The 23311-nt window shown below is 37.8% G+C and overlaps 1 non-coding gene across 1 annotated transcript; it reads right to left on the reverse strand.

The window, feature by feature from the left end:
• Positions 1-11749: 11749 nt before the first annotated feature.
• Positions 11750-11853, reverse strand: LOC148553273 (small nucleolar RNA R71). The gene has a single exon (XR_015893473.1). It is a non-coding gene; the product is annotated as a small nucleolar RNA R71 (small nucleolar RNA).
• Positions 11854-23311: the final 11458 nt, after the last annotated feature.

Below are 23311 nucleotides of genomic sequence, written 5' to 3' on the forward strand. Positions count from 1 at the left end.
AAATCTTTAAGAAAATAAAAACACAAAGGACACCAAACTTAAAAATTTTTATACTTTGGACACTAATAATTCGAAAATGCACAAGAAAAAGAAGGAAAGACACAAAACAAGAAAAACTAAAGATCAAACAAGGGGAATAAACAAGATCAACTTGAAGATCAACAAAGAACTAAGAACATGTAATTAAAAATATGAAAAAAAATAAAACATGCAATTGACACCAAACTTAAAACATGAAACTAAACTCAAACAGAAGACTCAATTATTAGTTTATTGGTTTTTGTCTATTTATTAAAAATTTTCGAAAAAAAATAAAGAAAACAAGAATTTTAAAATTTTTAACAAAAACAATAATAAAAGACTCAAAGAAAAATTAAAGAATAATAAAGAAAAATAAGATTTTTGAAAAGAAAATAAAAGACTCAAATTTAGTGATTCTAAACCAAAAAGATAAATTTTTCCTAATCTAAGTAACAAGATAAACCGTCAGTTTTTCAAACTCAAACAATCCCCGGCAACGGCACCAAAAACTTGGTGCACGGAATTGTGATCACACCTTTAACAACTCCGGTACAACTAACCAGCAAGTGCACTGGGTTGTCCAAGTAATAACTTACGTGAGTAAGGGTCAATCCCAAGGAGATTGCCGGCTTGAAGCAAGCTATGGTTATCCTGTAACTCTTAGTCAGGAGATTAGTGATAAAAATGATCTTTTTTTTTATGAAAAGTAAATAACATGAAATGAACGATACTTGTGATTTAGTAATGAGGAACAGGTTGAGGTTCCGGAGACGCTCAGTCATATGATTCTCAGCTTTCCTACTCTCTTCTTCTCCAAACACGCATGGATTCCTTCTATGGCAAGTTGTATGTTGGTGGATCACCGTTTTCAATGGCTACCATCCGTCCTCTCAGTTAAAATGGTCCAGGTACGATTTCTGTACGGCTAATCAACTGTCCGATCCCTCGTCTCGGATGAAAAATACCAGGCACAGCTACCGCACAGCTAATCATTTGTCGGTTCTCACTTGTGTCGGAATAGGATCTCTCTATCCTTTTGCACACTGTCACTGCGTCCAACATTCGTGAGTTTGAAGCTCGTCACAGTCATCCCGTCCCAAATCCTACTCAGAATACCACAGATAAGGTTTAGACTTTTTGGATCTCAGAAATGCTGCCAATTGGTTCTAGCCTCTACCACGAAGGTTCTAATATCACGGATTTGAATGCTCTGTTGTCAGGAGAGGCAAGTCAAATCCGTGGATCAGAGACCCAAGAGATACGCACTCAAGCTGTCGCCCAATGACTACGTTGAGCTCAAATAGAACGGGAGTGGTTGTCAAGCATGCGTTCATAAATTTGAGAATGATGATGAGTGTCACGGATCATCATATTCTTTATATTGAAGTATGAGTGAGTATCTTAGAACAGAATCAAGCGTGATTGAAAAGAAAACAATAGTAATTGTATTAATCCATTGAGGCACAGCAGAGCTCCTCACCCCCAACTATGGTGTTTAGAGACTCATGCCGTAGAAGATACAATATGAGATGTAAAATGTCATAAGTCCCAAAATGAATCTCTAAAAGTAGTTTTTATACTAAACTAATAACTTAGGTTTACAGAAAATGAGTAACTAAGTGCAGATAGTGCAGAAATCCACTTCCGGGGCCCACTTGGTGTGTGCTTGGGCTGAGCATTGAGCTTTACACGTGCATAGGCCTTTTCTAGAGTTAAACGCCAGCTTGGATACCAGTTTGGGCGTTTAACTCCAGTTCTGGAGCCAGTTCCGGCATTTTATGCCAGAAAAGGGTCTCTGGCTGGCGTTGAATGCCAGTTTGGGCCATCAAATCTTAGGCAAAGCATGAACTGTTATATATTGCTGGAAAGCCCAAGATGTCTACTTTTCAACGTAATTGAGAGCGCACCAATTGGGCTTCTGTAGTTCCAGAAAATCCACTTTGAGTACAGGAGGGTCAGAATCCAACAGCATCTGCAGTCCTTTCTCAGCCTCTGAATCAGATTTTTGCTCAGGTCCCTCAATTTCAGCCAGAAAATACCTGAAATTACAGAAAAACACACAAACTCATAGTAAAGTCTAGAAATGTGATTTTTTCATAAAAACTAATAAAAATATAATAAAAAGTAACTAAAATATATTAAAAACTATGTAAAAACAATGCCAAAAAGCGTATAAATTATCCGCTCATCAGTGAACACATGTAATTGAGCAATCGAACCCTCACCAGATGTGTATCTGATCTAATCACTCAAGTATTTGGGGTTGATTCACTCAATTCTCCTCTAATCATGCTTTCCAAGATTTGTTTTTCATCTAACAATCAACAATTATTTCATGCATGCATACGACTATCATGAGGTCTTTCCACAAGGTTGTAATGGGGCTAGGATCAAGGTAGGATTGTATATGGTTAAGTGGACTAGAATTTGAATCTTTGATTAACCTAAGCTTCCCACCTTACCTATGACAACCTATACAATTTCAAAGCTAACTTAACTACCCATTCTTCACTTTTTCACATATTCATGCATTCTCTTTTTTATCACCACACATATGCATTGATTCTTATTGAACTTTACTTTGGAACATTTTGTCCCCTTTTTATTTCTTTCTTTTTCTTTTCTTTTTTTTTGTTTTTCCATTATATATATATATACATATATATATATATATATATATATATATATATATATATATATATATTCCTTTTGTTTTTCTCTTTTTCCTTTTTTGATGTAATTATATACAAATCAATGCATATGGTTTAAACGTTTAATTAACACATGAGTATGTACCCAATTCCCAAATATAGAAATACAAAACACGAAAACACCTTTTTACCTCAACCAATGTCCCAAGTTTCCCCACACTTGAATGATACACACACTCTCTAGCCTCAGCTAATCAAAGATCCAAATTAAGAATATTTATTGTTTTTCACTTTAAGGCTTGTAATATGCTAAAATTAAGAAAAAAGTGGGTTAATCGTAGGCTTAAAGTTGGCTAACAAAGGTTGATAAAAGGTAAGCTATTTGGGTAAGTGAGTGATGAGTCTATATTTTTCGATGTATTTTGGCTTGATTTGAATGGATTCTAGCACATCAACTCACACTTAAGCACCAAAATAGCATACTTTTGTGTTTGATCCCTAATTTGAACCTAAATGTGAAAACATGCGTTTTAATGCTTAGATTAGTGATTTTTAATTCCACTTTTATGTCATTCGATGCCATGATATGTTTTGTGAGTGATTTCAGACCTTGGAGGCAAGAATGGATGGCTGATAAACCCCCTTTGTAGGGTTTATATTGTGTTTAATTTAGAGTATTTTCATAACTTTTCCTCATATTTATTCAATGAAATAGCATGATTTTGTGAATTTCCCTGTATTTGAGCTTAGATGTGAAAATATGCTTTTTAGATCTTTAATTTGATAGTTTTGATCTTCCTTTGATTCCACTAGATGCCTTGATGTGTTTGTTAGTGATTTTAGAATTGAAAAAGGCTAGAAATGGATCAAGGGAGCATGGAAGGAAGCATGAAAGTGGAGAAGATCATGAAAACCCAAAGAATTGAACTTGCCCATGGACGCGCGTGCGCACCAGGTGCTTACGCGCACCTTGCGAAGTCACCCATGGACGCGTACGCGTGCTGTGCGCGTACGCGTCGGTGCTGATATATGATTTTTTTAATAGAACACATGCCTGGAAATTTTGGAGGGTTTCCAACCCCATTTGAAGTTGAGTTTTTTGCGGGAAAAAGGCTAAAAAGACCAAGGAATGAAGGGGAAGGCATCATAGATTCATAGACACACATTAGGCTAGTTTAGTTTTGGTTTTTAGAGAGAGAAGCTCTCACTTCTCCCTAGAATTAGGATTAGGATTAGGTTTAGTTCTTAGATCTAGGTTTTAGTTCATGCTCTCTTCTACTTCTTCTTCTTAATTCCTTGTTGTTACATTAATCATTCTCTATTGTTTGTTATAATTTCTTCTACTTTGTTTGTAGATCTACTTTTGTTCCTTTTATTTTCTTTTAATGCAATTTGAGGTAATTCATGTAGATCTTATTTTCTTTGATTGTTGTTGTTGATTTCTTACATTCAATTGTTGCTAGATTCTATTCTTGTTATCAATTTACTATGCTTTTCTTTTGTGCCTTCCAAGTGTTTGATGAAATGCTTGGTTGGATTTTACTATAGATTTTTGTCCCTCTTGGCCTAGGTAGAGTAATTAGTGACACTTGAGTTATCTAATTCCCTTGTTGATTGATAATTAGAAGTTGCTAATTGATTTGGATACCACTAAAGCTATTCTTTCCCTTGGAAGTTGGCTAGGACTTGTGGAATCAAGTTAATTCATCCACTTGACTTTCCTCCATGGTTAGAGGTTAACTAAGTGGTAGCAACGGATAATTTATGGTCACAATTGAAGAGGATAACTAGGATAGGACTTCTAGTTCTCATATCTTGCTAAGAGCTTTGTTAGTTGTTAGTTTATTTTTATTTCCATTTATATTACTTGTCAAAAAAATCTCAAAAACTCTAAACATACTTCATAGCCAATAACAAGAACACTTTGTTGCAATTCCTAGGGAGAATGACTCGAGGTTCAATACTTCGGTTTATAGATTTTAGGGGTTTGTTACTTGTGACAAACAAATTTTTGTATGAAAAGATTAGTGTTGGTTTAGAAACTATATTGCAACGAGCTTTCATTTGTGAAATCCTAAACCGTCAAAAGTCCTCTCATCAATGGCTAAAAGTGGATGGAAGCATGTACAAAGGAGAAAACATGAAGAAAACAAGGAAAAGCACACACAACGAAGTGTGCGTGTGCACAACCCTGCGTGCGTGTGCACAAGCGAGAATTTCCATGTGTGCGTGCGCACAAGTACCTGTGCGTATGCACCGGTCAACTTTCAGCCGAGTGTGCGGATGCACACGTCTGTGCATCCGCACAGGTCCCTGCACGTGATTTCATTAATGAAACACGTGTTTTGCGAATTTGGAGGCCTCTTGGCCCATTTTGGAAGGTTGGAATGCTGCTTTGGAATGCTATATAAAGAAGAATTCAACACTTATAAAAAAAGGAGCTCACTTTTAATTAGGTAGTAGTATAGGAAGCTTCCATAGGAGTAGGAGTAGTGTAGAGTAGATTGCTCTATTAGGGTTTCATTTTCATTTCAATTATAACATTTTATAGCAAGCTTTGATCTTTGATTTTGCTTCTTTACTTGTAAGTACTCTCAATTTCCTCTTGAATTAAAGCACTTTTACCTTCATTTCCTTTTGGTTCAAGTTATTTTGTGCATATTGCAATTTTGTGTTTCTTGAAGTTTTGATCAATGAATTTTATGTTTCATGCTTCATTTATGTTTGATTGCTTGTTTATGTTTGGTTTTGTTGATAGTTGGTTATAGTTATCCAATTTTCCTTGCAATTTCCCATGTTTTACTTTTATGCACACAAGGTGTTTGTGAAAATGCCAATTTTAGATTTTGAGTAGAATTTCACATCTTGGCTTGGGGTTTGAGTTCCTAGGATACTAGAGTCATATTGTCTGACATTTAGTGGTAATTCTTAGGGAGTTAGTTGACTCTTGTTTCCATTGACGCTAGCCTTTTATCAACTAGTTTGTTAAGTTGGTTAGGACTTATGGATTAAGGTCAATTATGCTTTCTTGACTTACTCATCGATGGTTGGGGTTAACTAGGTGAGATTGACTCATGGTAATTGCCATAGTTATAGTTATGGCAATGATAGGATTCCTTGGATCCTCACTCCCAAGTCAAGGCTTCTTTTATTTGATCTTGTTCCCTTTTACTTGCATTAATATCAATTTTAATCATTGCTTAGTTCTTTTGTTCCTTAAGTTCCTTTAATCTTTTGTCCGTTGATTCTAAAACCCCTTCGTTCTAACAACCAAAAGCGTGACATCTCAATTGTATCCTAGGGAAGAACGACCCGAGGTTGAAAGACTCTCGGTTTACATTGTGTTTTGAATTTGACATTTGATTAAGAGAGTTCATTATTGGTTTAGACTATGCTACTAACGAATTGATTCTTGCTTTTTATCATTTCTAAACCAGAAATAAACCCTCTCTATATCAGTGAGCTTAATGAAACAATGGCCTCAATCATATAAATGCATGTATACACAAAATAATGGACATAAAGAATCAAACAAATCAAAGATTACAATCATAGGAAAAGAACAATGCACACAAGAAGGAAAATAAGTGGTTATAAGATGTAACCATGCAATTAGGCTCAAAAACTCACAAGCTTGAGTTCCTAGCTCAAAAACATGATCCACAATGTATAATTCAAGAAATTTCAATAAAAAGTTTTTACTCAAATCAATTGGGATGTCAATGCCCTAAAAAATATTTTTCTTGGAGAATTTTATTATTTTAACTAAGGTTATTATATGTATATATGCAACTAAAAATCCTAAAAGTCCTAAAAATGAAATGCAAAAGTGTTGGGATTAGAAACTTGTCACCCAAAAACGCCGACTGGTCGGACGACCTCTCCACACTTAAAAGTTTGCACCGTCCTCGGTGCATTCTAAGATGAGCATGGGGGTACGGCGACTCTCCGAGTTACTACCTTCAGCTGGTAGGTCAACCGGCTGCTGCATGTTCTTTTTCCCGCTTTTGTTTTTGCTTATGACAAACATCCTGAAATTAGAAAACAGGATAAAAAGACAAGTAAATGCTAAAGCAAGGAAGCATATATTATTGGAATGAGGTAAATCACTAGAATTGAGTGAGTGGATTAGTGTGACATTGATGAAAAATAGTTTTTTGAATTCTAAATTTGGCACTATTAGAACACACGCACACTAGCATAAAAAGCTATGTTACCATTATACAAAAGAAGCATGCACTTCACTCATTCTAGTGTGCTTGAGATACTTTAAACTCGTGGGTTAAGACAACCAAACAAGCAATAAAGAAGCATGAAAGCATTCAAGAAAATATATAAGATATTGGTGCATATGATCAAGAAGCACAATGCATTAAGATAAACACTCAACATCCATCAAGAAATTGCCTAATTAAAGAAAAGGATTCACATCACATCTTGGCTAGCTACAACATGCAATTCAAAAAGATTTAGAGTGCTTGAAGGCCAATTCTCATGTACTTGGTATTCACAAATTTAAGAATGAAGAACTCAAAACCAAGTAACAATATATAACCTCAATCAAAAAATCCAACAATGAGTATAAACGCAACGATGTTAAGATAATATCCTGTTTAGTACTCAGTAGCAATAAACAGTAGACAAGATTTATAATCCAACACTAATAATGAAAAACAGAAAATTAAACTAACTAAACAACCAACTAATTAACTAACTAAAAGAGTGGAGAAGAAATGGAAAGAAGAGAAGAAAAGAAGAGTGGTGAAATAGGGCAATCCACGCGTATGTGTAAGGTGACGCGTAAGCGTGGATGGGTGAAATGGTGTCGACGCGTACTCATATGTCACGCGTACGCGTATGTCACGCGTACGCGTGGTGGGTTATTTAGAGAGGCGATGTGTATGCGTGGGGTGATGCGTACGCGTGGGTAGGCTAGTGCGAAACGCACAATGCCAGCCCAAAACTCGCACAACTCTCGGGTAAAATGTATTGAGGGATGAAATTTTGTATCCACGCATACGCGTGGGGGACGCGTGTGCGTGGTTTGGTTGAAAAGCTTGGGGCACATGTACGTGTGGGTGACGCATACGCGTGGGTTGATGCTCTGTTTTTCAAAAAAATTTTCAAGTTCTTGCACCAACCAAGCATTCCAAACTTCCAAACAGCTACGAAAACACCATAAAACCTTATTCAACATACCAAACTACCAATTAAACTCACAAACTAAGTAAAACATAAAATCAAACTAAATTCTACCAATATTTACAAAAGAGAAAAATGAAAAAGTTTTACCATGGTGGGGTGTCTGATGAGCGAATAATTTATACGCTTTTTGGCATTATTTTTAGTATGTTTTTAGTATATTTTAGTTAGTTTTTATTATGTTTTTATTAGTTTTTAAATAAAAATTACATTTCTGGACTTTACTATGAGTTTGTGTGTTTTTCTGTGATTTTAGGTATTTTCTGGTTGAAATTGAGGGACCTGAGCAAAAATCTGATTCAGAGGCTGAAAAAGGACTGCAGATGCTGTTGGATTCTGACCTCCCTGCACTCAAAGTAGCTTTTCTGGAGCTACAGAAGCCTAATTGGCACGCTCTTAATTGAGTTGGAAAGTAGACATCCTGGGCTTTCCAGGAATATATAATAGTCCATATTTTGCCCGAGATTTGATGGCCCAAACAGGCATTTTAAGTCAGCTTAAGAATTCTAGCGTCTATTCTGGCGACAAAACGCCAGAACTGGCACAAAAGCTGGAGTTAAACGCCTAAACTGGCACAAAAGCTGGGGTTTAACTCTAAGAAAAGTCTCTACACATGGAAGCTTCAATGCTCAATCCAAGCTCACACCATGTGGGCCCAGAAGAAGATTTCTGCATTAATTACTTATTTCTGTAAACCCTAGGCTACTAGTTCTCTATAAATAGGACCTTTTGCTATTGTATTTTCATCTTTTGATCATCTTGGAATCATGTTTTGATGATTGAACCCTCTTTGGGAGGCTGGCCATTCGGCCATGCCTAGACCTTTTGTTCTTATGTATTTTCAACGGTGGAGTTTTTACACACCATAGATTAAGGTGTGGAGCTCTACTGTTCTTCATGAATTAATACAAGTACTATTATTTTTCTATTCAACTCAAGTCTATTTCTTCTCCAAGATATTCATTCGCACCCAAGAACATGATGAATGTGATGATTATGTGACACTCATCACCATTCTCACCTATGAACGCATGACTGACAACCACTTCCATTCTATACGCAAACAAGCTTGAATGTGTATCTCTTGGGTTTCTAATCTAAGATTAGAATCTTTGTGGTATAGGTTAGAATTATTGGTGGCCATTCCTGAGATCCAGAATGTCTAAACCTTGTCTGTGGTATTCTGAGTAGGATTTGGGAAGGGATGACTTTGACGAGCTTCAAACTCGCGAGTGTTGGGCGTGTGACAGACGCAAAAGGATCAATGGATCCTATTCCAACATGATCGAGAACCGACAGATGATTAGTCGTGCGGTGACAGCGTGCGTAGAACATTTTCACTGAGAGGACAGGAAGTAGCCATTGACAACGGTGATGCCCAACATAAAGCTTGCCATGGAAAGGAGTATGAATGATTGGAAGAAGGCAATAGGAAAGCAGAGGTTCGAGAGGAACAAAGCATCTTGATACGCTTATCTGAAATTCCTACCAATGAATTACATAAGTATCTCTATCTCTATCTTTATTTTATGTTTTATTCATATTTTAATTATCAATCCTCCATAATCATTTGAATCTGCCTGAATGAGATTTACAAGATGACCATAGCTTGCTTCAAGTCGACAATCTCTGTGGGATCGACCCTTACCCACGTAAGGCATTACTTGGACGACCCAGTGCACTTACTGGTTAGTTGTGCGGAATTATGACAAAGTGTGATTCACGTTTGAGAGCTCCAAGTCTTTGGCACCATTGTTGATGATCACAATTTCGTGCACCAAGTTTTTGGCGCTGTTGCCGGGGATTGTTCGAGTTTGGATAATTGACGGTTCATCTTATTGCTTAGATTAGGTATTTTTCTTTTTATTTTCTTCAGAATTTTTAAGAATGAATTCTAGAGTTTTAGGTGATATTTTTATCATCACAAAAGCTGATTGATTCTCATCAATTTAGCTGTTTAATGTAATGTCCTACTGAAGCTTGGCTAGCCATGTCTAATCTTTTTAGACTGAAGCTTTAGACTAACATTGCATGATTCCTGGAATTCTTATTAAAAATTTTGAATCCCTTTATTTTCTTTTCCACTCAATTTTCAAAAAATCACAAAAAATTTTATAAAACCATAAAAATCAAAAATATTTTTAGTTTGGTGTCAATTGCATGACTTTCTTCTTCTTGCATTTTTTTGAATATATGCATTTTGTTCTTCATTAATCTTCAAGTTGTTCTTGATGATTTCATTGCTCTGATCTTTAAATTCTCTTATTTTGTGTGTTTTGTTGTTTCTCATATGCATTTTCAAATTGTTATAGTCTTTAGTATACAAAGTTCTAAGTTTGGTGTCCTGCATGCATTGCTTATTTGATATTAGTTTTTCATGAATTAGTTGTATTTTAGTTGTTTTTCATTATTAAAAATTCAAAAAAAAATTCAAAACTATGTCTTTTCAAGTCAATAATACAGAGAATTGAAGATTCAAAACATTCAGCAGAGGAATCAAACAGAAAAAGCTGGGCGTTCAAAACGCCCAGTGAAGAAGGAAAACTGGCGTTTAAACGCCAGCCAGGGTGCCTGGCTGGGCATTAAACGCCCAAAAAGGTAGGATTTTGGGCGTTAAACGCCAGAATGGATGCCATTCTGGGCGTTTAACGCCTGGAGGGCACTAGAGGGAAGATTTTGTTTTTAATTCAAATCTTTTTCAAATCATATCTTTTCAATCATATCTCTTCAAAATTAATTTCTTTCCATTTTTTTATTTTTATTATTATCGAAAATCCTTGCTTCAATTAATGTTATACTTCAAAATTTTCAAGTTGTTACTTGCCTATTAAGAAAGGATCAAAATTTTAAATTCTAAGAATCATATCTTTCAATTTCTTGTTAGTCAAGTAATCAACTTTAATTTTAAAACTTTCTTTTTTTTAATTTGATTTTCAATCATATCTTCTCAATCATATCTTTTTAATCACATCTTTTCCAAAATTAATTTTCAAGCATATCTTTTTGATTTCTAATTTCAAAAATCTTTTTCAAAATCACTTAATTTCTTTCCCAATCTTAATTTTCGAAAATCTCAATCAAAATTTCAAATTTCTTTTTATTATTTTAAAAATCTTTTACTTTAATTTAAAAAATTCTTCCCCTCTTCTCACATCCTTCTATTTAAGGGACTAACACTCCTCCTCAAGGTGCAATTCGAACTATATCCCTCCTGATAAGTTTGAATTCTCTTCTATCTATCTCCTCCTTCTATTCTTCTTTTCCTCTGACACCTCAAGGAATCTCTATACTGTGACATAGGGGATTCCATACTTTCTTGTTCTCTTCTCTTTCATATGAGCAGGAGCAAAGACAAAGGCATTCTTGTTGAAGCTGATCCTGAACCTGAAAGGACCTTGAAGAGAAAGCTAAGAGTGGCTAAAGTACAACTCTCTGTAGAGGGCCTAACAGAGCTTTTCAAAGAAGAAGAAGCCATCGCAGCCAAAAACAACAATGCCAACAATGTAAGGAAGGTGCTGGGTGACTTTACTGCACCTACTCCCGACTTCTATGGGAGAAGCATCTCAATCCCTGCCATTGGAGCAAACAACATTGAGCTTAAGCCTCAATTAGTTTCTCTGATGCAATAGAATTACAAGTTTCATGGACTTCCAATGGAAGATCCTCATCAGTTCTTAGCTGAATTCCTGTAAATCTGTGACACTGTCAAAACCAATGGGGTTGATCCTGAGGTCTACAAGCTTATGCTCTTCCCTTTTGCTGTAAGAGATAGAGCTAGAACATGGTTAGATTCACAACCTAAGGAAAGCCTGAACTCTTGGGAAAAGCTAGTCAATGCCTTCTTGGCAAAGTTCTTTCCACCTCAAAAATTGAGTAAGCTTAGAGTGGAAGTCCAAACCTTCAGACAGAAGGAAGGTGAATCCCTCTATGAAGCTTGGGAAAGATACAAGCAATTAATCAGAAGGTGCCCTTCTGACATGCTGTCAAAATAGAATATCATAGGTATATTCTATGATGGTCTGTCTGAACTATCCAAAATGTCATTGGATAGCTCTGCTGGAGGATCTCTTCATCTGAAGAAGACGCCTGCAGAAGCTCAGGAACTCATTGAAATGGTTGCAAATAACCAATTCATGTACACTTCTGAAAGTAACCCTGTGAATAATGGGACAAGTCAGAAGAAAGGAGTTCTTGAGATTGATACTCTGAATGCTATATTGGCTCAGAATAAAATATTGACTCAGCAAGTCAATATGATTTCTAAAAGTTTGTCTGGAATGCAAGCTGCACCAGGCAGTACTAAGGAAGCTTCATCTGAAGAAGAAGCTTATGATCCTGAGAACCCAGCAATAGAAGAGGTGAATTACATGGGAGAACCCTATGTAAACACCTATAATCCTTCATGGAGAAATCATCCAAATCTCTCATGGAAGGACTAACAGAGGCCTCAACAAGGCTTTAATAACAATAATGGTGGAAGAAACAGGTTTAGCAATAGCAAACTTTTTCCATCATCTTCTCAGCAACAGATAGAGAATTCTAAGTAGAGCCACTCTGAATTAGAAATTGTAGTCTCTGATCTAATTAAAACCACTCAAAGTTTCATGACTGAAACAAGGTTCTCCATTGGAAATTTGGAGGCACAAGTTGGTCAGCTGAGTAAGAAAGTTACTGAACTCCCTCCTAGCACTCTCCCAAGCAATACAGAAGAGAATCCAAAAAGAGAGTGCAAGGCCATAACTATAACCCACACGGCCGAACCTGGAGAGGAGGATGAGGCAGTGATCTCCACTGATGAAGACCTCAATGGACGTCCACTGGCCTCCATGAAATTCCTTGATGAGGAACCATGGGAATCTGAGGCTCACACTGAGACCATAGAGATCCCATTGAATTTACTCCTGCCATTCATGAGCTCTGATAAGTATTCTTCCTCTGAAGAGGATGAAGATGTTACTGAAGAGCAAGTTGCTAAGTACCTTGGAGCAATCATGAAGCTAAATGCCAAGTTATTTGGTAATGAGACTTGGGAGGATGAACCCCCCTTGCTCACCAAAGAACTGGATGACTTGACTAGGCAGAGATCACCCCAAAAGAGACAAGATCCTGGAAAGTTCTCAATACCTTGCACCATAGGCACCATGACCTTTGAAAAGGCTCTGTGTGACCTAGGGTCAAGCATAAACCTCATGCCTCTCTCTGTAATGGAGAAACTAGGAATTTTTGAGGTGCAAGTTGCAAGAATCTCATTAGAGATGGCAGACAATTCAAGGAAACAAGCTTATGGACTTGTAGAGGATGTCTTGGTAAAGGTTGAAGACCATTACATCCCTACTGATTTCATAATCTTAGAGACTGGGAAGTGTATGGATGAATCCATCATCCTTGGTAGACCCTTCCTAGCCATAGCAAAAGCTGTGATTGATGTTGACAGAGGAGAATTGGTCCTTCAAGTGAATGAGGACTCCCTTGTGTTTAAAGCTCAAGGATCTCCCTCTGTGATCATAGAGAAGAAGCATGAAAAGCTTCTCTCAATGTAGAGTCAAACAAAATCCCCACATTCAAACTCTAAGTTTGGTGTTGGGAGGCCACAACAACCTCTAAGTTTAGTGTTGGAAGGCCATCATCATGCTCTGAGTATCTGTAAGGCTCCATGAGAGCTCACTGTCAAGCTATTGACATTAAAGAAGCGCTTGTTGGGAGGTAACCCAATTTTTACTTTTCTATGTTAAATTTCTATTTGTTATTTTATGTTTTCTGTAAGTTGATGATCATGTGAAGTCACAAAAACAATTGAAAAAGCAAAAAAAAAAAACTAAAAAACATAATGAAAAAATAGCACACCCTGGAGGAGAAGATTACTGGCGTTTAAACGCTAGTAAGGGTAGCAGAATGGGCGTTAAACGCCCAGTCTGGCACCATTCTGGGCGTTTAACGCCAGAAAGAGGCACAAAGCTGGCGTTTAACGCCAGATAGGGGCAAGAAGCTGGCGTTAAACGCCGGAAATGGGTAGCAACCTGGCGTTTAACTCCAGGATTGACAGAAAATGGCATTTTACACGCCACTTGGTGCAGGGATGAAAAATCCTTGACACCTCAGGATCTGTGGACCCCACAGGATCCCCACCTACCCCACCTCTCTCTCTCTTCTTCACCCATTCACCAATCACCTCAATACCTCTTCCCCAAAAAAACCCCTCACCTATCAAATCCTACCCTCTTCTCCATAAACCCTTCACCAATCTACATCATTCCATTCAAATTCAACACACTTTCCCTTCCAAACCCACCCATAATGGCCGAACCTTACCCCCCCTCTCCACTCCTATATAAACCCATCTTCACTCCTTCATTTTCACACAACATCAACACTACTTCTACCCTTTGGCCGAAACACTAAGCCCCTCCATCTCCTCTATTTCTTCTTCTTCTACTCTCTTCTTTCTTCTTTTGCTCGAGAACGAGCAAACCTTCTAAGTTTGGTGTGGTAAAAACTAAAGCTTTTTTGTTTTTTCATAACCATTTATGGCACCAAAGGCCGGAGAAACCTCTAGAAAGAGGAAAGGGAAGGCAAAAGCTTCCACCTCTGAGTCATGGGAGATGGAGAGATTTCTCTCAAGGGTGCATCAAGACCACTTCTATGAAGTTGTGGCCAAGAAGAAGGTGATCCCCAAGGTCCCTTTTAAGCTCAAAAAGAATGAGTATCCGGAGATCCGACATGAGATCCAAAGAAGAGGTTGGGAAGTTCTTACCAACCCCATTCAACAAGTTGGAATCTTAATGGTTCAAGAGTTTTATGCCAATGCATGGATCACCAAGAACCATGATCAAAGTGTGAACCCAGACCCTAAGAATTGGCTTACAATGGTTCGGGGGAAATACTTATATTTTAGTCCGAAAAATGTAAGGTTGGCATTCAACTTGCCTATGATGCAAGGAGATGCACAGCCCTACACTAGAAGGGTCAACTTTGATCAAAGGTTGGACCAAGTCCTCATGGACATCTGTGAAGAGGGCGTCTAATAGAAGAGAGATTCAAGAGGGAAGCTGGTTCAACTAAGAAGGCATGACCTCAAGCCCGTGGCTAGGGGATGGTTGGAGTTCATCCAATGCTCAATCATTTCCACTAGCAACCGGTCTGAAGTTACTATAGACTGGGCTATCATGATCCATAGCATCATGATTGGAGAGGAAGTAGAAGTTCGTGAGGTTATATCCCAAGAACTCTACAAGGTGGCGGACAAGTCCTCTTCTTTGGCAAGGTTAGCCTTCCCTCATCTCATTTGTCACCTTTGCAATTCGGTTGGAATTGACATAGAGGGAGACATTCTCATTGATGAGGACAAGCCCATCACTAAGAAAATGATGGAGCAAATAAGAGAACCTCACCAAGAGCATGAGGAAATTCCTCATCATGAAATCCCTGAGATGCCTCAAGGGATGCATTTTCCTCCACAAAACTATTGGGAGCAAATTAACACCTCCCTAGGAGAATTAAGTTCCAATATGGAACAACTAAGGGTGGAGCACCAAGAGCATTCCATCCTCCTCCATGAAATTAGAGAAGACCAAAGAACCCTGAGAGAGGAGCAACAAAGGCAAGGAAGAGACATTGAGGAGCTCAAGCACTCCATAAGATCTTCAAGAGGAAGAACAAGCCGCCATCACTAAGGTGTACCCGTTCTTTAATTTCCTTGTTCTTTATTTTCTATTTTTCAAAAATTATGCTTTATGTTTATCTATGTTTGTGTCTTATTACATGATCATTAGTGTCTTAGTGTCTATGTCTTAAAGCTATGAATGTCCTATGAATCCATCACCTTTCTTAAATGAAAAATGTTCTTAATTGAAAAAGAAAAAAAAGTACTTGAATTTTGAATTTTAAAACAGTTTAATTATTTTGATGTGGTGGCAATACTTTGTGTTTTCTAAATGAATGCTTCAACAGGGCATATTTTTGAATTTGATTATTTATGAATGTTAAAATTGTTGGCTCTTGAAAGAATGATGGAAAAGGAGAAATGTTTGATAATCTAAAAAATCATAAAATTGATTCTTGAAGCAAGAAAAAGCTGTGAAAAGCTTGCGGAAAAAAAAAAGAAAAAGCAAGTAGAAAAAGCCAATAGCCCTTTAAACCAAAAGGCATGGGTAATAAAAAAGGATTCAAGGCTTTGAGCATCAGTGGATAGGAGGGCCCACAGGAATAAAATCCTAGCCTAAGCGGCTAAACTAAGCTGTCCCTAACCATGTGCTTGTGGCGTGAAGGTGTCAAGTGAGAGCTTGAGACTGAGCGGTTAAAGTTGTTGTTCAAAGCAAAAAGAGTGTGCTTAAGAGCTCTGGACACCTCTAATTGGGGACTCTAGCAAAGCTGAGTCACAATCTGAAAAGGTTCACCCAGTTATGTGTCTGTGGCATTTATGTATCTGGTGGTAATACTGGAAAACAAAATGCTTAGGGTCACAGCCAAGACTCATAAAGTAGCTGTGTTCAAGAATCAACATACTTAACTAGGAGAATCAATAACACTATCTGAATTTTGAGTTCCTATAGATGCCAATCATTCTGAACTTCAAGGGATAAAGTGAGATGCCAAAACTGTTCAGAAGCAAAAAGCTAAAAGCCCCGCTCATCTAATTAAGACTGATCTTCATAGATATTTTTGGAATTCATTGTATATTCTCTTCTTTTTATCCTATTTGATTTTTAGTTGCTTGGGGACAAGCAACAATTTAAGTTTGGTGTTGTGATGAGCAGATAATTTATACGCTTTTTGGCATTATTTTTAGTATATTTTTAGTATATTTTAGTTAGTTTTTATTAGTTTTTAAATAAAAATCACGTTTCTGGACTTTACTATGAGTTTGTGTGTTTTTCTGTGATTTCAGGTATTTTCTGGCTGAAATTGAGGGACCTGAGCAAAAATTTGATTCAGAGGCTGAAAAAGGACAGCAGATGTTGTTGGATTCTGACCTCCCTACACTCGAAGTGGATTTTCTGGAGCTACAGATGTTCATTTGGCACGCTCTCAATTGCGTTGGAAAATAGACATCTGGGGCTTTCCAGAAATATATAATAGTCTATACTTTTCTCAAGATTTGATGGCCCAAACAGGCGTTCCAAGTCAGCTTAAGAATTCTGGCGTCAAAACGCCAGAACTGGCACAAAAGCTAGAGTTAAACGCTCAAACTGGCACAAAAGCTGGCGTTTAACTCCAAGAAAAGTCTCTATACATGGAAGCTTCAATGCTCAGCCCAAGAACACACCAAGTGGGCCCGAAAGAAGACTTCTGCATTAATTACTTATTTCTGTAAATCTTAGGCTACTAGTTCTCTATAAATAGGACCTTTTGCTATTGTATTTTTCATCTTTTGATCATCTTGGAATCATGTTTTGATGATTGAACCCTCTTTGGGAGGCAGGCCATTCGGCCATGCCTAGACCTTTTGTTCTTATGTATTTTCAACGGTGGAGTTTCTACACACCATAGATTATGGTGTGGAGCTCTGCTGTTCTTCATGAATTAATACAAGTACTATTGTTTTTCTATTCAACTCAAATCTATTTCTTCTCCAAGATATTCATTCGCACCCAAGAACATGATGAATGTGATGATTATGTGACACTCATCACTATTCTCACCTATGAACGCGTGACTGACAACCACTTCCGTTCTACATGCAAACAAGCTTGAATGTGTATCTCTTGGGTTTCTAATCTAAGATTAGAACCTTTGTGGTATAGGTTAGAATTATTGGCGGCCATTCCTGAGATCCAGAACGTCTAAACCTTGTCTGTGGTATTCTGAGTAGGATCTGGGAAGGGATGACTGTGACGAGCTTCAAACTCGAGAGTGTTGGGCGTGTGACAGATGCAAAAGGATCAATGGATCCTATTTCAACATGATCGAGAACCGACAGATGATTAGCCGTGCGGTGACAACGTGCGTAGAACATTTTCACTGAGAGGCAGGAAGTATCCATTGACAACGGTGATGCCCAACATAAAGCTTGCCATGGAAAGGAGTATGAATGATTAGAAGAAGGCAATAGGAAAGCAGAGGTTCGAGAGGAACAAAGCATCTTCATACGCTTATCTGAAATTCCTACCAATGAATTACATAAGTATCTCTATCTCTATCTTTATTTTATGTTTTATTCATATTTTAATTATCAATCCTCCATAACCATTTGAATCTGCCTGACTGAGATTTACAAGATGACCATAGCTTGCTTCAAGCCGACAATCTCCGTGGGATCGACCCTTACTCACGTAAGGTATTACTTGGACGACCCAGTGCACTTCCTGGTTAGTTGTGCGGAATTGTGACAAAGTGTGATTCACGTTTGAGAGCTCCAAGTCTTTGGCGCCATTGTTGATGATCAGAATTTGGTGCACCAGTGTCTCCCACCTAGCACTTTTATTTATTGTCCTTAAGTTGGACTTATGGGGAGCTCCCATCAAGGTGGCTTGTGCTTGAATCCATCCTTGAACATCCACCAATACTTGAATCTCCAATAAGCTCTATTTTTCAAAGGTATTAACTCTAAGCCTTGATTGAGTTCCGCACAAGCTAAGGACGCCGGGATCCCAAATCTTATTTCTACACCTGTCTTCAACTTGATCATCATTAACCCATCCGGGTGGCCAGCAAGAGGAATTCTCAATGAAGTGCCAAACTCTCCTTCTAGGCCTATCTACTTGAGCACTAGTCCAAACTTTGTGTCTCATCTTTGATGTGTCAACCATAATGAGCCTTGATATGCAACGCCAACTACGAAACATCCTCCTCTTACGCTTCATCCCGCAAAGCGTCCCATCCGTTTCAAGCAAGCCATACTCAAGTGGGACAATAAAGCTAATAGAAATGAGTTTTACCCACTAAAGTGAAGGAATAGATGACAACCTAGGTAAAAAAGCTTCCAAGGATCTTGACAAAGCGCATTCAACTCCCGTCCTTCTCTTTCTAAGGACCTCCATCTCTTCACAAGATTTCTCAAATTCAATCCTTTGCTCATCAATTTTACCCAACTCTTTTCCCTTACTCAAACCTTAATTTGGAGGATGAGAAAAGGCTACCTCCACAACACTTTCAAATTCACTGGGAGAAGGTTCTTCAAGCCCAAAGGATTTTTCACCACTAAGACTTGATGCTTGATCTTCATTGCCAAGGGAACTCAATTCTTGCTCTATCCCATCCAATTCTTCATATGGAATATGCCTTGGAGGTTGTGCACACTCCTCCTTAACATTAAATTCAATCTTCTTGGAAGGGTTTTCGTCAACTCTAGGTTCCCATGGCGGTTTCGCATCTCCTAAGCCTTCAACCATTTCTTCCTTTTCTTCAACAATTATAGCTTCCTCCAGTTGTTCCAACACAAAGTCACATCCCTCATTCTCTACCGGAGTTTCCAATCTCTCTTTCATGCTATGTTCTTCATTAGATTCTCCACATGTAGCCATGGGAGTTCCTTGAGTGTCCAAATGTTGGGAGGCTAACCGGTTCACCACCTCGACCAAGGCGGCCGTGAATTTTTGCACATCCCTTTTCATTTTCTCTTGCCCTTGAAGAAGAACACCAAGGATGTCATCCATTGGAGGTTGGGGTGGATGGGAGGGTTGATTATTTTGGACGAAGGGTTCATAATAGGAAGGTGGTTCAACACTCTCCATTTGTTCCACTTGTTGCACAACACACTCTAATCCTTTGCTCTCAAGTTGAGATTCTACAATCCCCTTCATACTCCCCTCTTCAGTTGCTCTTCCACAATCATCCTTGGACATGTGGTATGAATCCCATAAGTCCAACTTTTGACGGACGGTTGCTTGAAGCTGATCCATTGATTTTTTTAGGCGATCCCTTGATTCTTGTTCCAAATTGCCAACATAAGTAAGATCATATTGCCCTTGGGTTGATGGACATGGATATTCTTCCATGGAGGGTTGTGGTGAAAAGTAGAATTCATCTTGTGGGTGAAGATTCACATCCATTGGAGGTGGTTCATCTTGGTCATAGTATGGAAGAGGTGGTTCTTGGAGGTATTGAGGTTGGAATGGTAGTGGTTCTATGTATGGCTCATATGGTTCAAAAGGTGGTTGGTATGGTGGATATGGATTAGGGTCATATAGAGGTGTTTGGTGAAAGGGACTTGTGAGTATGGTTGAGGGCTATGTTGAGGATATGGCTCATAGGCATATCGTGGTGGTTGTTGATAGTCACAAAGAGATTCACCAGAACCATTGTCTTGATATGCATCATGGAAAGGCTCTTGTTCATAGTCCAATGGTGGGAGTTGTTGCCAAGAGGATTGATCATATACATATGGCTCCTCCCACCCTTGAGTGTCCCATCCTTGATACACATCTTCATTGTAGCTCCCATTTCCTACAACATAGTTAGAACCAAACTCATAGCCAAAGTGAGAATTCATAGTAGCAAGAGAAAATAAAAACAAAAACTAGTAGCAAATAAAGAGAACAAACTTCCACAACTACCAAAAACTAACAAAGAAGCAAAAGGCAAACATATTCACAATATTCACATATATACAATAACCAATAACAAGGCACACAATTGCAACTTTCCGGCAACGACGACATTTTGATGAAGAGATTGTTGTGTCGATATAGAATTTCTCAATTGAAATCTCGTTGCAAGTATAGTTCTAAACCAACAAACAATTCCACAATCAAAAATTTGTTTGTCACAAGTACAAACCCCAATAAAAATGACCGAAGTATTTAAACCTCGGGTCGTCTCTCAAGGAATTGCAGGGTAGTATTCTTGTTATTGGTTATGGGTTGTATATTTTGGGGTTTTGAATAAGGGAAATGAAAAATAAATGGAAAAAAATAAACTAACAACTAAGAAAGCACGCTTGTTGTCCTTTGAGGACCAAAGTGCCCCCAACTTTCGAAAGAGTGGCACGCTTCTAAGGTAGACCGGAATTCTGTTTGAGGCACCCACCTCCTAATTACTTGGTCGGTACTACATCTCCACAAGTAGGGATCATCTCATATGTAATAGTTGGACTCGCTTTTAAGCTTGTCCCTTTGGTGCTTAGAAAGGTGTGGAGGAATGGTATGGCCTACCAAGTAATTGGCAACAGATGCAAACCAATGAGTGACTTTCGAGATTGCTTGCAAGGCATCTGAGGAAAAAGCATCATTGATAGGGGTGGAGTCACATGTCAAATGTTCAAAGCGGCTTAAGTGGTTGATAAAACACTATTTTATGGTATATCTTGGATTGAATTGAGTGGATTTTTTCAATTATTCTCCCACTTATTTATGTAAATTACATGTTTTTAGGTTTCCTTCCTAATTTTGTGCTATAATTGAAAACATGCTTCTTAGGCCTTAAAATCGCTAATTTTTAATCCTCTTTTATTATCATTTGATGCCGTGATTTGTGTGTTAAGTAATTTCAGAGTTTATAAGGCAAGAATGGCTTAGAGGATGGAAATGAAGCATGCCAAAGTGGAAGAAATACAAGAATTTGGAGATTTGAGAAGCTGATCTTGACGTGTACGCATGAATGACGCATACGTGTGACCAAGCCATCCAAATGGCGCGTACGCGTGATTGACGCATACGCGTGGCCAGTGAATTATCAAAATGACACGTACGCATGGCTGAAGCGTACATGTGGCGAGTGTCACGTGCATCAGTAAAGGGAATTTTCTGGGGCAATTTCTGGGCTGCTTTTGACCAAATTTCAAGCCTGAAAATGAAGACAAAAGGCTGCAGAGTAGAGCTGGAAGGTGTCATTCGAATCATTCATTTTTTTCACACACATTAGGTTTTAGATGTAGTGTTCTAGAGAGAGAGGCTCTCTCCTCTCTCTAGGTTTTAGGGTTTCTTTTGGCTTTATTTCTTCTCAAATTCAGATTTCTATCTTTCTTTAATTTAGTTTCTCCTTTACTTTTTATTGTTCTAGTACCTTAATTATCTTCTCTTGTTGATTTCTTTATTTTTCCAATTTAGTTTATGAACTCTTTTTCTTAGATTTAATTCCCTTTTAATGCAATTTGAAGTTTTTCATGTTTATGGCTTCTTCCTTTAATTGTTAGTTATTGATTCCTTGCAATTGTTAGTCTTACATTCTACTATTTCTTGTTAATTTTCTAAGCTTTTATTTTGTGCCTTCCAAGTGCTTAGTAAAATGCTTGGTTGGATTTTAAATTAGATTTTTGTGTCTTGGTTTGGATTGAGTAATTTGAAGACTCTTAAATTGTTTAAGTCTCTTGTTGATTGGTGATTGAAAGTTGCTAGTTGGCTTAAGCTTCACTAAATCTAGTCTTTGATTAGGACTTGTGAACTTAAGTTGATTTTGCTCACATGACTTTCCTTCAATTGTTAGAGGTAAACTAAGTGAGAGCAAAAGCGCAATTACCATCACAATTAATAATGACAATGAGGATAGGAATTTCAATTCTCAACCCTTGCTAGGACTTTTCTTAGTTATTAGTTTATTTCCTTGTTATTTACATTACTTGTCTCTTATTATAAAAACCCCAAAACATACCTTTTCATAGCCAATAATTGCACACTTTCCTACAATTCCTTGAGAGATGACCCGAGGTTTAAATACTTTAGTTATTTTTATTGGTTTGTGTCGTGACAAACAAATTAAACTTTGACCGAGGATAATTTGTTGGTTTAGAACTATACTTGCAAGACGATTATTTTTGTGAAAATTCTTTACCAACGATTTTTCTCCGTCAAGTTTTGGGGCCTTTGCCGGGGAATTGCAAATGTGTGCCTTATTATTGGTTATTGTGAATATTGTGAATATGTATGCCTTTTATTTCTTTGTTAGTTGTTGCTAGTTTTAGGAGTTTAATTTCATTATTTCTTGTTAGTTTTTGTTTTTATTTTCTCTTTTTACTATGAATTCTCACTCCTTTAGCTATGAGTTTGGTTACAATAGTGTTGTAGGAAATGGAAGCTTCAATGAGAACATGCATCAAGGATGGAACAATCAAAGGAGGATGGAGCCTCAAGCTTATGGACAACCTTCATGGCAACAACCCTCTCGAACGCACTATGAGCAAGAGCCATTCCATGATGCATGCCAATTCAATGGCTACGGTGGACCTCCTTTTGACTACCAACAACCACCACCATATGCCTTTGAACTCCCTCCTCAATATAGTTCTCAACTTACCTCACAAGCCCCATTTTACCAAACACTATCCTATGATCCATACCCCTCATACAGCCAATCACCCTTACCTCATTCATGTGACCACTATGAAAGACAACCTATAGAACCACCTACATTCCAACACAATTACTCCCAAGAACCACTATGCACACATATACCACCTCAATATATACCATCTCCATATCCTTAACAAGATGAATCACCCTCTTATCATGAACCCTTCCTCCCAAATAATGAACCCTCATATCCACTCCAATCTCCAATGGATGACA

The sequence above is a fragment of the Arachis ipaensis genome, chromosome B7 (assembly GCF_059453495.1).
Source record: "Arachis ipaensis isolate K30076 ecotype BB chromosome B7, ASM5945349v1, whole genome shotgun sequence".
In the NCBI taxonomy this organism is placed as follows: domain Eukaryota; kingdom Viridiplantae; phylum Streptophyta; class Magnoliopsida; order Fabales; family Fabaceae; genus Arachis; species Arachis ipaensis.